The sequence below is a fragment of the Octopus sinensis genome, linkage group LG6 (assembly GCF_006345805.1).
Source record: "Octopus sinensis linkage group LG6, ASM634580v1, whole genome shotgun sequence".
NCBI lineage: Eukaryota > Metazoa > Mollusca > Cephalopoda > Octopoda > Octopodidae > Octopus > Octopus sinensis.
This window is the reverse complement of record NC_043002.1, coordinates 95,211,866-95,224,365: the sequence shown is the minus strand read 5'-3', so window position 1 is coordinate 95,224,365 and position 12,500 is coordinate 95,211,866. Positions and strand designations below refer to the sequence as shown.

The following is a 12,500-nucleotide window of genomic DNA, read 5'->3' as shown; positions in this document are numbered from 1 at the left end:
GGGAAGGCAGTAGCAAAAATGGTGTGATAACTTGATCAATCACTGGCCTGCAGTTTCAGGTAAGAATACAATGTTAATGTGTGATGAAGGAACAGGATCAACCCCCCTCCACCCCTACACACATATGAACACTCACCTCTTTTATGAATGAATATATGAATATTCAATAGTTGTTGTTGAGTCACCCATGAACCTTGATCAGATAGATCTATGGTTAAAGGTATTCAAGCAGTTATAAACCGGTTTTTTAAAATTAAATCCTAATATATCCAGGATACTTTTTTTTTTTTACCTTTGGTACATGTCTCCTGTTTTTTCTAACAAGACAGAGCAGAAAGAGCAGCTGTATACCTCTTTGGTTGCAATGATGTTACTGGTGTTTAGACTCAAGGAGAGCAATGATATGTTGGCAGTTAGTCAAACAAAGCATGATCCCTTACTCCAGCCATGACCATCCATCATTTTCAGGTATTATGCATCAAAGATTGCATTATTCAATATACCCTTCCTTTTTGTTATTACCTAGACATACATGGAAGATTTTTTTCAAATATATATCTGGGACATAAAGTAGCACTCAGGTGGTTAGGACAATGGGGTTTCCACTTGATTTGATCTATGAAACAGCCTGCTCATGAAATTAATATGCAAATGGCAGAGCACTCTACAGACATGCACACCCTTATATTAGTTCTCCTGGAGATTCCGCATGACACAGAAAGTAACAAGGCTAGCCCTTCTAAATACAGCTGAGTTACAGGTACTACTCATTTTTGCCAGCTGAGTGTACTGGAACAATGTAAAATAAAGTGGCTTCAACTCACAACCTCACAATCAAGAGCTGAATCCCTTAACCATTAAGCCTTCACTATCTGGCACATATGCTCCAAAACGACAACATTCTAAAATATATACCACTTACTGCTGAAGCTGAACTCAACACTGCAATATAATCAAGTAAACTGCCATGCTTCATGGTAGTGAAACATGGGCTGTGACTGCAGAGAACATACGTAGGCTTGAAAGAAATGAAGCTAGCATGATCTGCTGGATGTGTAATGTCAGTGTGCACACACGACAGAGTGTAAGCACCCTGAGAGAAATGCTGGACATAAGAAGTATCAGATGTGGTGTGCAAGAGAGATGTTTGCGCTGGTATGGTCATGTACTGCGGATGGATGAGGAGAGATGTGTGAAGAAGTGCCACTCCCAAACAGTTGAAGGTATCCGGGGGAGAGGTAGACCCAGGAAGACATGGGATGAGGTAGTCAAGCATGACCTTTGAACGTTGGGCCTCACAGAGGCAATGACGAAAGACCGAGTTCTCTGGAGATATGCTGTGACTGCAAACACCCGACAAATAATGTGAGTTCGTGGCTGCTTCCTGCACCAGTTTTCACATAGCCCCAGCCCATCCAAAGTACATTGGATTGCAGAACAATCTGCTGTGCTTGAGACAACCTATTGAGTCAAGTACATCAACATCAAAATAAATATCAAATGGAAATTGTAGTTGTGATACCTGTGCTGGCGGCATGTAAAAAGCACCATCAGAACGTGGCCGATGCCAGTGCCGCCTTGACTGGCTTCTGTGCTGGTGGCACGTAAAAAGCACCCACTACACTCATGGAGTGGTTGGTGTTAGGAAGAGCATCCAGCTGTAGAAACACTGCCAGATCAGACTGGAGCCTGGTGCAGCCTCCTGGCTTCCCAGACCCTGGTCAAACCATCCAACCCGTGCTAGCACGGAGAACAGACATTAAACGATGATGATGATGTATATATATATATATGTATGTCGACCGAAGCTTTGTGATTGAATTCGGTAGGCGGAAGTTACTGCCGTGTGTGTATATGTGCGTGTAGGTGCTCAGTGCCTCTCCGAAAGAGAGAGAGGGATATATATATATACATATATATATATATATATGTGAGTGTATATATTTGTGTGTCTGTGTTTGTCCCCCCCCTAACATCACTTGACAACTGATGCTGGTGTGTTTAAGTCCCAGTAACTTAGCGGTTTGGCAAAAGAGACCGATAGAATAAGTACTAGGCTTACAAAGAATAAGTCTTGGGGTCAATGTGCTTGAGTAAAGGTGGTGTTCCAGCATGGCCACAGTGAAATGACTGAAACAAGTAAAAGAGTAATAAGGAAATAAATGAATTGTGTTTTCCTGTGTATGAAAAGAAATTTTTTTACTAAGTAAGCTGACGGTATTGTTGGCTACATACAACAACCACATTTTATATTGTTTGACTTTCCTTTTTTCAGAAAATATTCAACTTTAGGAAAAAGAAAAACACAAACAAAAACCAAAACAAACCAAAGAAAAAGAGCAAAAAAAAAAATCAAAACTAAATATGTACGCAAGGTTCTCTCTATTGATAGTGAAACATACATTAGTGGGAAAAACATATTGGTAAGATGTTTATAGCTATATGTAATAATAGTAAAATATTAGTATGGAGATGATCAGCGAGACAGTTGAAAAGATCAATAAAAATGTAGTTAACATCATATATATTAGACAAGAGAGGGTATATTGTACGTGGACTTATGTAAAAGTTATGCAGTTTCCTACACAATTTCATGTTGATTTTCTAATTCATGTTTGTCACTACTAATGTGATTAGAGGTAGCTTCCATATCAGTGGGAGGTAAAAAAAAATAAAGAAAGAAAATCCTCATAGAAGTAATGATAACCATGATATGAAGTCTCTGGAATATTGGTGTACGAGTGGTAAAAGAACTTTTGGGAGTGAGGAGAAGGAGGATGAAGAATCTGAACTCAATAGTAATTAACCTTTGTGACTAAAGACTTCAAAGATGGACAACTGAGCATCACAGGAGAGTAGATCAACAAGATTTATACTGGAATGTTTATAGCTTTGATCATAGATTTGCTCAATCAAGGATGACTTGGGAAACAAATAATAGCATAATACTCCCTCCCTCAAAATTTTGCTAGCTTTGTGCCTCAATTTGAAATCATTATCATCATCGTCATTATTATCATTACTATTATTATTATTATTATTACTATTATTGTTTATGCTGGATGAAATGCTTAGCGACATTTCACCCGCCACTATGTTCTGAGTTCAATTCAAGTTTGACTTTAGCTTTCATACTTTCTGCATCAAAAAATCAAGTACCAGTTGAACACTGGGTCAACGTAATTGACTAGCACCCACTCCCAAAATTTGAAACCATTATTATTATTAACATTATTATTATTATTATCATCATCATCATTATTCTGTTAAGATTGACAGTGCCATCCATCCTGGGGCTGCTGTGATCAACTAGCACTCTTCTGAAGATTTTAGGCCTCATGCCTATAGTAGAAAGATTTATTGTTATTATTATTGAGTGAGAGAGCAGAGCATGCCATCAAAGTGACATTGAGTTCAAATCCCACTGAGCTCAGCTTTACCTTTCATCCCCCTGGGTTGAAATAAAATACTAATCAAGCACTAAGATTAATAGTATTAAATTAATTAATGGTATCCTCTCAAAATTGCTGGCCCTGCCCTAAATCAGAAGTTTTTATTATTGTTATTATTACTATGGTGCAAAACAAGTAGAATCATTAGGAGACCAGGCAAAATGTTTCGTGGTATTTCGTCTGTCTTTTTGTTCTGAGTTCAAGTTCTGCTGAGGTTGACTTACCCTGTCATCCTTTTGGGGTCAATAAAATAAGTACCAGTACTGAAGTCAATATAATCAACTTAACCTTTTCCTCAAAATTGCTGGCCTTGAGCCAAAATTTGAAACCAATATTATTACTATTACTATTCACACTAGAGAATTGCTGAAGACTGGCTCTTTGGATTTGCTTATTTTTCATTGTTGGTAATATTAATTCTTCTCGACTCCTTATCCATAGGTTAAAAACAAAAATTTATCACTGCTGGAACATGAAGACGCTGCAAGTAAGAAGTGTCAACTGTCACAACCTTCCAACGAATACGCAATGAATATGAGAGAAACTCATCATTTATCTATATTTGTTATCTTTTCCCTTTGAATGATATCAAATTATATTATGACAAGTTTATGAGCAAGCACCTCAGCCAAACAACCTCTCAGTATTCCGAGAGGTAGCTAAAGTAACACACCAATAATACCATATGTATCTCCAATGGTTCTTTCACATTCAAAACGGTATGTATACCTCAAACTTTCATAACATTGCAACTTTGATATTTAGTCATTGAATTGTAAATAAATTGAAACCAATTTGTTGTTGGAGTTTATGAAGATTATATTTATTAAATATGCTTCGATTCATAAAAATGAAAATTGGCACACTCATAATAATAGACGTCAAATGTAGTGTACAGTTACACCAGAGAAAATTTGCTTCTCAATATTTCAATTTGCTTATGACTATTTCTTGTTCAAGACATTGAGCAAGGTCTTGACTTTAAATTAGAACTTCTGTACATAGAGTTTCACTTTTCTTGTTCTGTCACGTTACATTAAGAAAAGTCTGTTTGAATAAAATGTTGTGTGTTGAAAGCATTACTAGATATTTAATGAAATCATCCAAAATTCAGGATTATTAGCTTCATAGTCATAGTTTTCAAATTTTGTTGCATAAATGGTTATTGGTTAGGCTTATTTGCTTAAATGTGCTACCATGTGAAACTTTTATAAGCATTCACAATATGTGAGGATCTTACTCACCAAACACTTTCTATTTTATCATAGATTGGATAGAGTTAGTTTTATCGTAAAACTAGTAATGACAATATGAACATTAAGAGCATTAAATAAAGAACAAAGTGTAATAAATTCTGCTTCTTTGGTATTTTAAAGTTTGCTGTGTGGTGGTTTAGCTCCAAATCAGTCCAGATAGAGGAGATTAATTGCCAAAGACAGTATAGCCATGACCATCTCATTGTTTTAGAAATACACACACACACACATATACTGTATATGAGACTACATAGTCCAAAGGTGTGGTGTGAGTTGAGATTTGACTACTATTTCCAGCATGTTGAGTTACCATGTAGAGGTTCTTCTTGGGCCATATGTGGTATATTGTGAAACTAATAAAGGTGTTTGAAGTGATAACAGAATTTTTTTTCATAGGTGCAGGTATGGCTGTGTGGCAAGAAGCTTGCTTCTTTACCATGTGGGCTTGGGTTCAGTCCTACTATAGGACACTATGGGCAAGTGTCTTCCACCATAGCCCTGGGCTGACCAAAGTCTTGGGAGTGGATCTGGCAGGCAGAAACTGAAAGAAGCCTGTGTGTCTCCTATTACTGTTTGATAAATGGTGTTGGTTTTGTAACTAAGTGGTTTGGCAAAAGAGACTGATAAAATAAATACCAGACTTAAAAGTAAGTACTGGGGTGAATTTGTTCAACTACATCCTTTAAAGCAGTGCCCCAGCATGACCACAGTCCAAAGTAAAAGATATCATTTAGTCAGAAGGAAAAAGCTGAGTTTTTTAATCCTTTAACATTTAATCCAGCCACATCCAGCCCAAATATTTTATATATTTTATGCTCAAACTAGTTAGATCTAACCTCTCACACCCACCCTACAATGTCATTCTAAAAAGAAGCAACCCCATCAAAATCTTGAAGCTTGGTGACACATTGTGTCCTTGAGCAAGACACTTTATTTCATGTTGCTCCTGTCTACACAGCTAGCAAAAATGAGTAGTGCCTGTATTTCAAAGGGTCAGCCTCATCACACTGAATCTCCCTGAAGATTACTTTAAGGGTACACATGTCTGTGGAGTGCAGCTACTTGCGTGTTTAATTCAAAACAATGTGAATAGATAAGCATTCTTGACAAAATAATCTGAATGCTAAAGGCTTAAATAAAGATAGGTGAAGGCACGTGGTTTAGTGGTTAAGGTATTCAGCTCATGACCATAAGGTTGTGAGTTCAATTCCTGATGATCTGTTGTGTCCTTGAGCAAGACACTTTTTTTCATGTTGCTCCAGTCCACTCACCTAGCAAAAATGAGTTGTACCCGTATTTCAAAAGGTCAGCCTTGTCAGACTTATGTGTCACACTGAATTTCCCTGAAGACTATATTAAAGGTACACATGTTTGTGGAGTGCTTGGCCACATCCACATTAATTCCATGAACTGATTGTTTCATTGATTGGATCAACTGGACCCCTCATCAATGCATCTGATGGCGTGCCAGGGCCAAATAAAGATACAGTAGAGCTCCTCGGGAGGAAAGTGTTCTTAAACTAGAGAACTTATGACAACTGAACTGTAAAGTTATCCAGGGACCATATGGTTTAAATGAAAGGTTAAAAGTTACTGATAACAGGTAAAATGAAGTGAAAATTCAGAGAAATCATAGCTTGATTTAAGACGTTGAGAGAAAGCAGGAAAATTGGATTCCGACAACAAGAAAAAGAGTAAAATAGCAAGGGAAGTTGAAATTGTTGCAGATAAAAGCAAAAGATATAAAATAATAAACTTTAAAAATAAAATAAATTACATTATTTATTTTCTAATAACAGTTTACTTGAATAATCAATAAAATATAAAACTATTACTTTTATATTTATTTATATATTTTTAAAAATATGTAATGATTTGCATATTTTTTTGTATGTCTTTGATGTTTGTGAAGTAAGAAACAAAAATCAGTACATAAAAAAAAAGTGTTGGCTTTATAAGTTTTTTAAAGACTGATTCTCATCAGTGAAAATATTCAAAATTAAGAATTGGTCGAAGAGAAACATCTCCAGTGATATTAATAGGAAAAGAAAATTCCTTAGAATTATCAAAAATACACCATTTCTCTCTCTTTCTCTCTATTATTGGTTTCAAATTTTGGCACAAGGTGAGTAATTTAGGGGAGGGGTTAAATTGATTACATTGACCCTGGTGTTCAACTGGTACTTATTTTATCAACATTGAAAGGATAAAAGGTAAAGTCAACCTCGGCAGAATTTCAATTCAAACTATTTTATTTAATATACTTAATATATTTAATTTGTTTAATCCCTATAATTACCTCTCTCTCTCTCTTTCTCTCTCTCTCTCTCTCTCTCTCTCTCTCTATATATATATATATATACATACATACATACATATACACACACACACACACACACATACATACACACACACACACACACATACATACATACATACAAAAACATAGGCTTCTTTACCATCTATCATATCCACTCACAGGATTTTGGTTGGCTTAACTCTAAAGTTGGAGACCCTTGTCTGAGGCACCATGCATGTGGGACTGAAACCTAAACTATGTGGTTGAGAAGTAAACTTCTTACCACGCAGAAATCAACAAACCATTTCCTGCAAAATTTCATTTATTCTATTATATCAGACATGTTTGCTTGGTTCCAATAAAATGGCTAGAAGCCTGATCAACAAATATGGTCTAGTTTTGGTACTTATTGATACCAGTTTTATAGAATTCACCTCTAAGTTTCTAACATTACTGTTTCGGTAGCTACACTCAAATATGTATCTCTCATTGTGGGGACATTGTTTGTTTATTTCTATTCTATAAATACTTAGGCAGTATTGATAATAACAACTCCAATGCTTTGTGGCAATACCCACTTAAGGGGGAAAGGCTTTGGGTATAAATCCTGAGGATAAACCTGGAGCCTGGGTCCCTAAGGCAGTTCCAATGCTGTAGACAACCTTGTCCTGGCAACTCCTGCAGCCCCACTGGTACCAAGTCATATTCACCCCTATCCTTCCCTTGGATAACACTGGTGGTGGTGGAGAGGGGAGACATTCTGCATGGGCAACTGCTGATCTCCCATGAAAAACTGCCCAGGCCTGTACCCTGGAGAGGACACTCCAGCGCCATCTAACTGTGGTGGCAAAACATGGAAAGCAGCAGTCTACCAATTTTAAGCCAGCACATAACTAATCCATGGTCTCTCAAGACTGACAGATGCCTACTACTATAAATACTTCTACGGTAGTTGTTCTGACAAAATTTATTCACTTGTACCTCCTCTAAATATTACTAACAGAGTGAGTCCTCTTTCTGTTAATCCTCATCATATCACTGTTATTGTCTCTCCCCCAACCTCTTGAAAACTCATGTAGAAAATTCTGCATGTTTTTCCAGATAAACATGATTTTAATACAATTAAATCATATTAATAATTTTATGATTCTTTGAGTACCCTCTCATTAGATTTGTTTTTTCATTCTTTTTCTTTTGTAGCTCCCAATACACAAAGTGTCTATTGAGGCCTGTTTTCTTGATGGTTGCTTACAACCTTGTTGACAGTGACTTCCAATGAAGTCATTTTCTGGCATTTAAAAAGACAGAATAAGAAAGATTGTGATTTTCACTTCATAGCCTTTATTCATGCATTGGTTTTAGTGACTGGACTATGGCTAAAGGCACTGCATTTTATAAACTACATATTACCGAACCTTTGCTAGACTTAATGATAATTTCACATTTTGGCACAAGGCCAGCAATTACAGGGGAGGGGCTAAGTCAATTACATTGACTCCAGGACTTAACTGGTACTTATTTTATCGACTTTGAAAGGATGGAAGGTGGAATTTGGATGCGGAATGTACAAATGGATGAAATGTCACTACGCATTTAGACCAGCGTGCTAACAATTCTGCCAGCTTGCTGCCTGTGTTTTAGAGATGTGAGTATACTGGGTTTTTTAAAGATATAAGACTGCAGAGGGGGAGAAAAAACCCCAAAATATTTAGAAAATTCTAAACAGAAAGAGATAATCAATAATCAGTGATGTGTTGCATGTTGCTTGGGTGATCAAGTTATTGATTATAACTGAAGTAATCAAGAGTAGAAACTGTAGCAGCAGGGGTGGTGATGTGTTCCATTTGTAGAGATCAACAAGTGTTTAGTTTACAGTCCTAGAAGTGGTGAAAGATAAAGCCAATGGCAGTTGAATTTGAAAATCAGGATCCAAAATAATCACTGTAATATATTTAGTCTCATAATCTTGTTTCACTCATTATGCTACCCTCCTCAGAAATAAATGTGACTGACTAGAAATGGCAACCAAATCTCACTCAAATCATATTGTACTGGTTTAAAAAAAATTGCATTTGATACATTATGTCTGAATAAAAGGTGGGATGTTTGTCATGTGTGTCATCTTTAGTAATAGGACTGACATGGGGCTAAACAACAATAAGAGTGCTAGATCAGGATTGACGGTGGTGGGGAATAAAAATTGAGGTCTGCCAGATAACTATTGACCTGGGAGCTAAATGACAACAAAAATAACAAGATGGAACATGAAAAAGTAAGCAAGAATCCAAAATAAGAAATTAAGTCAGTAGCAATTAGTTTATAACACGTCATAATCTTTTGTCAACCAGAAATGCATGAAGGTAAATATAAATAATATGATATAAAGCTATATGTTTTAGAGTAAAGCAATGTTAGCAAATCAAAAGATGAAGGTGATATTAAAATAAACTTAATATAAACAAAGTAGAAAGGTGTATTATTAGAGACTAAGCAACTAATTGGTTTATATGTTATAAAAATTTAATTCTGATTAAAAAATTAAAAAATTTAATTCTGATTAAAAAATAAAAAAGTACTTACAATTATCAATGTATAATAACAAAGCTAACATACCATTAACTTTTACAAATTAGTGAATTTTCTCACTTGTTGAGGAATATATTTGCATGTATAACCATGTTATATAAATATAAATATTTGTCTGTATAGCTAATAAACAAATGCAGATATTTACATGTGCAAGTGAGAAGGTATGTAAAAACATATTTGTGTGTATCATTAAGATAAACAGATACATATATTAGTGTGTACAACTAATATGGTAGATAAAACAGATATCAGTATGCATGAGTAAGAAGGTATGTAAAAATATACTTGTGTATACAATTAAGAAGGAAAATAAATACATATATTAGTGTGTACAACTAAAACGGTACACAAATATATTAACTGCCACTGGCTCTGCTGTCATGCCATTACAACCATTTTACACCCACTTTTCCATTCAAGCACAGACTGGGCAGGTTGTTTTCAACAAGGTCCCTTCTCTGTAATTGCATTGCCATTTTAAAATTTATTACCCCAGAATTAGCCCTAATCACTTCTGTCCACATCTTTCTTTGGTCTTTCTCTTATGGCATCGTTTGGTACATTTTCACCCGATTATTATTCTTCAAATGAACAATATTAATTTCAAATTTTGGTACAAGGCCAGTAATTTCAAGGGAGGGGGTAAATTGATTACATTGACCCCAGTATCCAGTTGGTACTTACTTCATCGACTCCAAAAGGATGAAAGGCAAAGTCAACCTCAGAAAAATTTGATCACGGATTGTTAAAGCTGGATGAAATGCTGGTAATTATTTTGCCCAACATATTAACGATTCTGTCAGGTTTCCCCCCTTCTTTCATATGAATAATATTTCCATACCAGAGTACTCTTCTCTCTTGCATGTTACAATGAACACCTTTGACGCTGAGTTTTTTCTTTCAGGAAACTTGTTTCCCATCATTCATGCACACTGACATGACACATCCAGCAGAACACATTTGCTTCATTTCTTTGAAGCCTTCACACTGTCTCCATATTCATCATTCATATCACACGACTATACAACATTACACTTCTCCCACAAGCATCATACACTCTGCTCTTCATTCAGAGAAAGAATCTATTTTTGCAGACAAAGGAAATAACTGTGAAATTTTCCTATCCTTTTGCAACACGTGACTCTTATTGTTCATTAGGCCATCTAGGTAACCGAAACTACAAGTTTTTTGGATTGATATACTTTGAAGAACAACTGAACATTCATGATCAGAAATTGTGTGCAGGCTTCATTGTTATTATAGTATATACTCCTTATAAATAGACCCCCACCCACCAAAAAAAAAAAAGGTGAGGAGTTGTGTGGTATGGAAAGTAGCTTTGCATCATCACATGGTTTTAGGATTTTGAATTCAGTCTCACTGCGTGGCTCTCTGGTCAAGTATTTTCTACTATAGCTCCAGACCCCAAATATTCCTTCTGAGTGAATTTGGAAGATGGAAACTGTGTAGAAGTGTATCTTATATATATATGCCTATTTTGTGAGTTTTTGTGACTGTCTTTGTCACCCCCACCCACTACTCAACAACCTGGGTTGGTTTGTTTATGTTCCCATAACTTAGCAGTTTGGCAAAGGAGACTGCTGAAATACCAAACTTTAAAAAAATACCCCAAAATCCGAAGAACTATAGGGGCAGGTGATTTGTTTGATTAAAACCCTTCTAAGTGCTGCCCCAAGCATGGCTGTTGTCCAGTGATTGAATCAAATAAAAGTTAATAAATACTAACAGCTTTCTAAATCATCTGTGATTGCAACATTGGGAATGATATTGAAAATGGAGAATAAATTTTAAAATTGTACATATTACAGATTATTCTTGAAACTAATACCAATTTCTAATGTATAGATACAAGATCAGACATTTTGAACAAGTGTAGGTAACTAAATAGAACTCCCATACCCAAAGCATGAATGGTACATATTTTAGAAACTGCAAAAACAGCTTGACAAAGTTGACCATGTCATAATTCAAACACCTAACATAAAAGAGTGTCACTAAATGCCACAAAGCATTTTATCTATTTGTTGAGTTTTCCAATCCATTACCTTTTGTAACTGAAGTATTGAAATACTAAAGAAAATGTTCAGTATTCAAAAATTAACAAAACAGAAACAACAAATGAATCACTGAAGAAAAGGCATAAATATCAGATGTTGTTAACAGATGATAAGATTAAAAGAAATTTGTATGATGGAAGAAATCTTTAGACAGGTATTTTCATTCAACATTGAAACACACACACACACACACACACACACACATATATATGTGAGACATAAGTTAATGACTAAAGAAAATTTAAAGGAAAACCTTCAGGGAAGTACTTTAATATACTTACTTCATCATGCATGTATATATAAAATATATGTGTCTGTGTATATGTGTTCACATGCATGCCTTGAGTGTGTGTGTGTGTGTGTGCCTTGTGTGTATGCCGTGTGTGTGTGTCTATGTGTGTTTGTGTGTGTATGTATTTATTCATAAGCAGGGCTTCTGAGAGAAATTTGGCAAAGAAGAAAAAAGTGTGGTTGGGCTCCAAGAGATGGAAGCATCTCACAATGTAAGGGGCTGTGAGGGTTGAGAAAGGGGCCCAACATATAGTTATGGGCAATCACCTTGGATCTCCTGGCCTCAGACAAATGTACCAGCTGAACCCTATCTCTTATAGATCCTCTATGTGTATACACACACACACACACACATGTATATACATATATATATATATATATATAAAGTCATGACAGAGTAATTTGATGAAATTGTATTTGACAAGAAAAGTCTAATATCACGATAGATTGTTTTATAACTTAAAAAAACATGGAAATAATTTATATCATTATATTCAATAATAAATAAATTACTTACATGCCAGGATTAATGCAA

At 35.5% G+C, this 12,500-nt stretch overlaps 1 protein-coding gene and 1 long non-coding RNA gene across 3 annotated transcripts in view; one reads left to right on the top strand and one right to left on the bottom strand.

Moving 5' to 3' along the window:
* Positions 1-5,165, top strand: part of LOC118764001 — a 33,379-nt gene extending 28,214 nt beyond the window's left edge. The window contains exons 2-3 of the long non-coding RNA XR_004999776.1: positions 3,894-4,171; positions 5,105-5,165. This is a non-coding gene — a long non-coding RNA (uncharacterized LOC118764001). The remainder of the gene's footprint in view (positions 1-3,893; positions 4,172-5,104) is intronic.
* LOC115212942 (protein-tyrosine sulfotransferase 1) overlaps positions 1-12,500 on the bottom strand; it is a 570,511-nt gene that overhangs the window by 147,800 nt on the left and 410,211 nt on the right. The window lies entirely within an intron of this gene.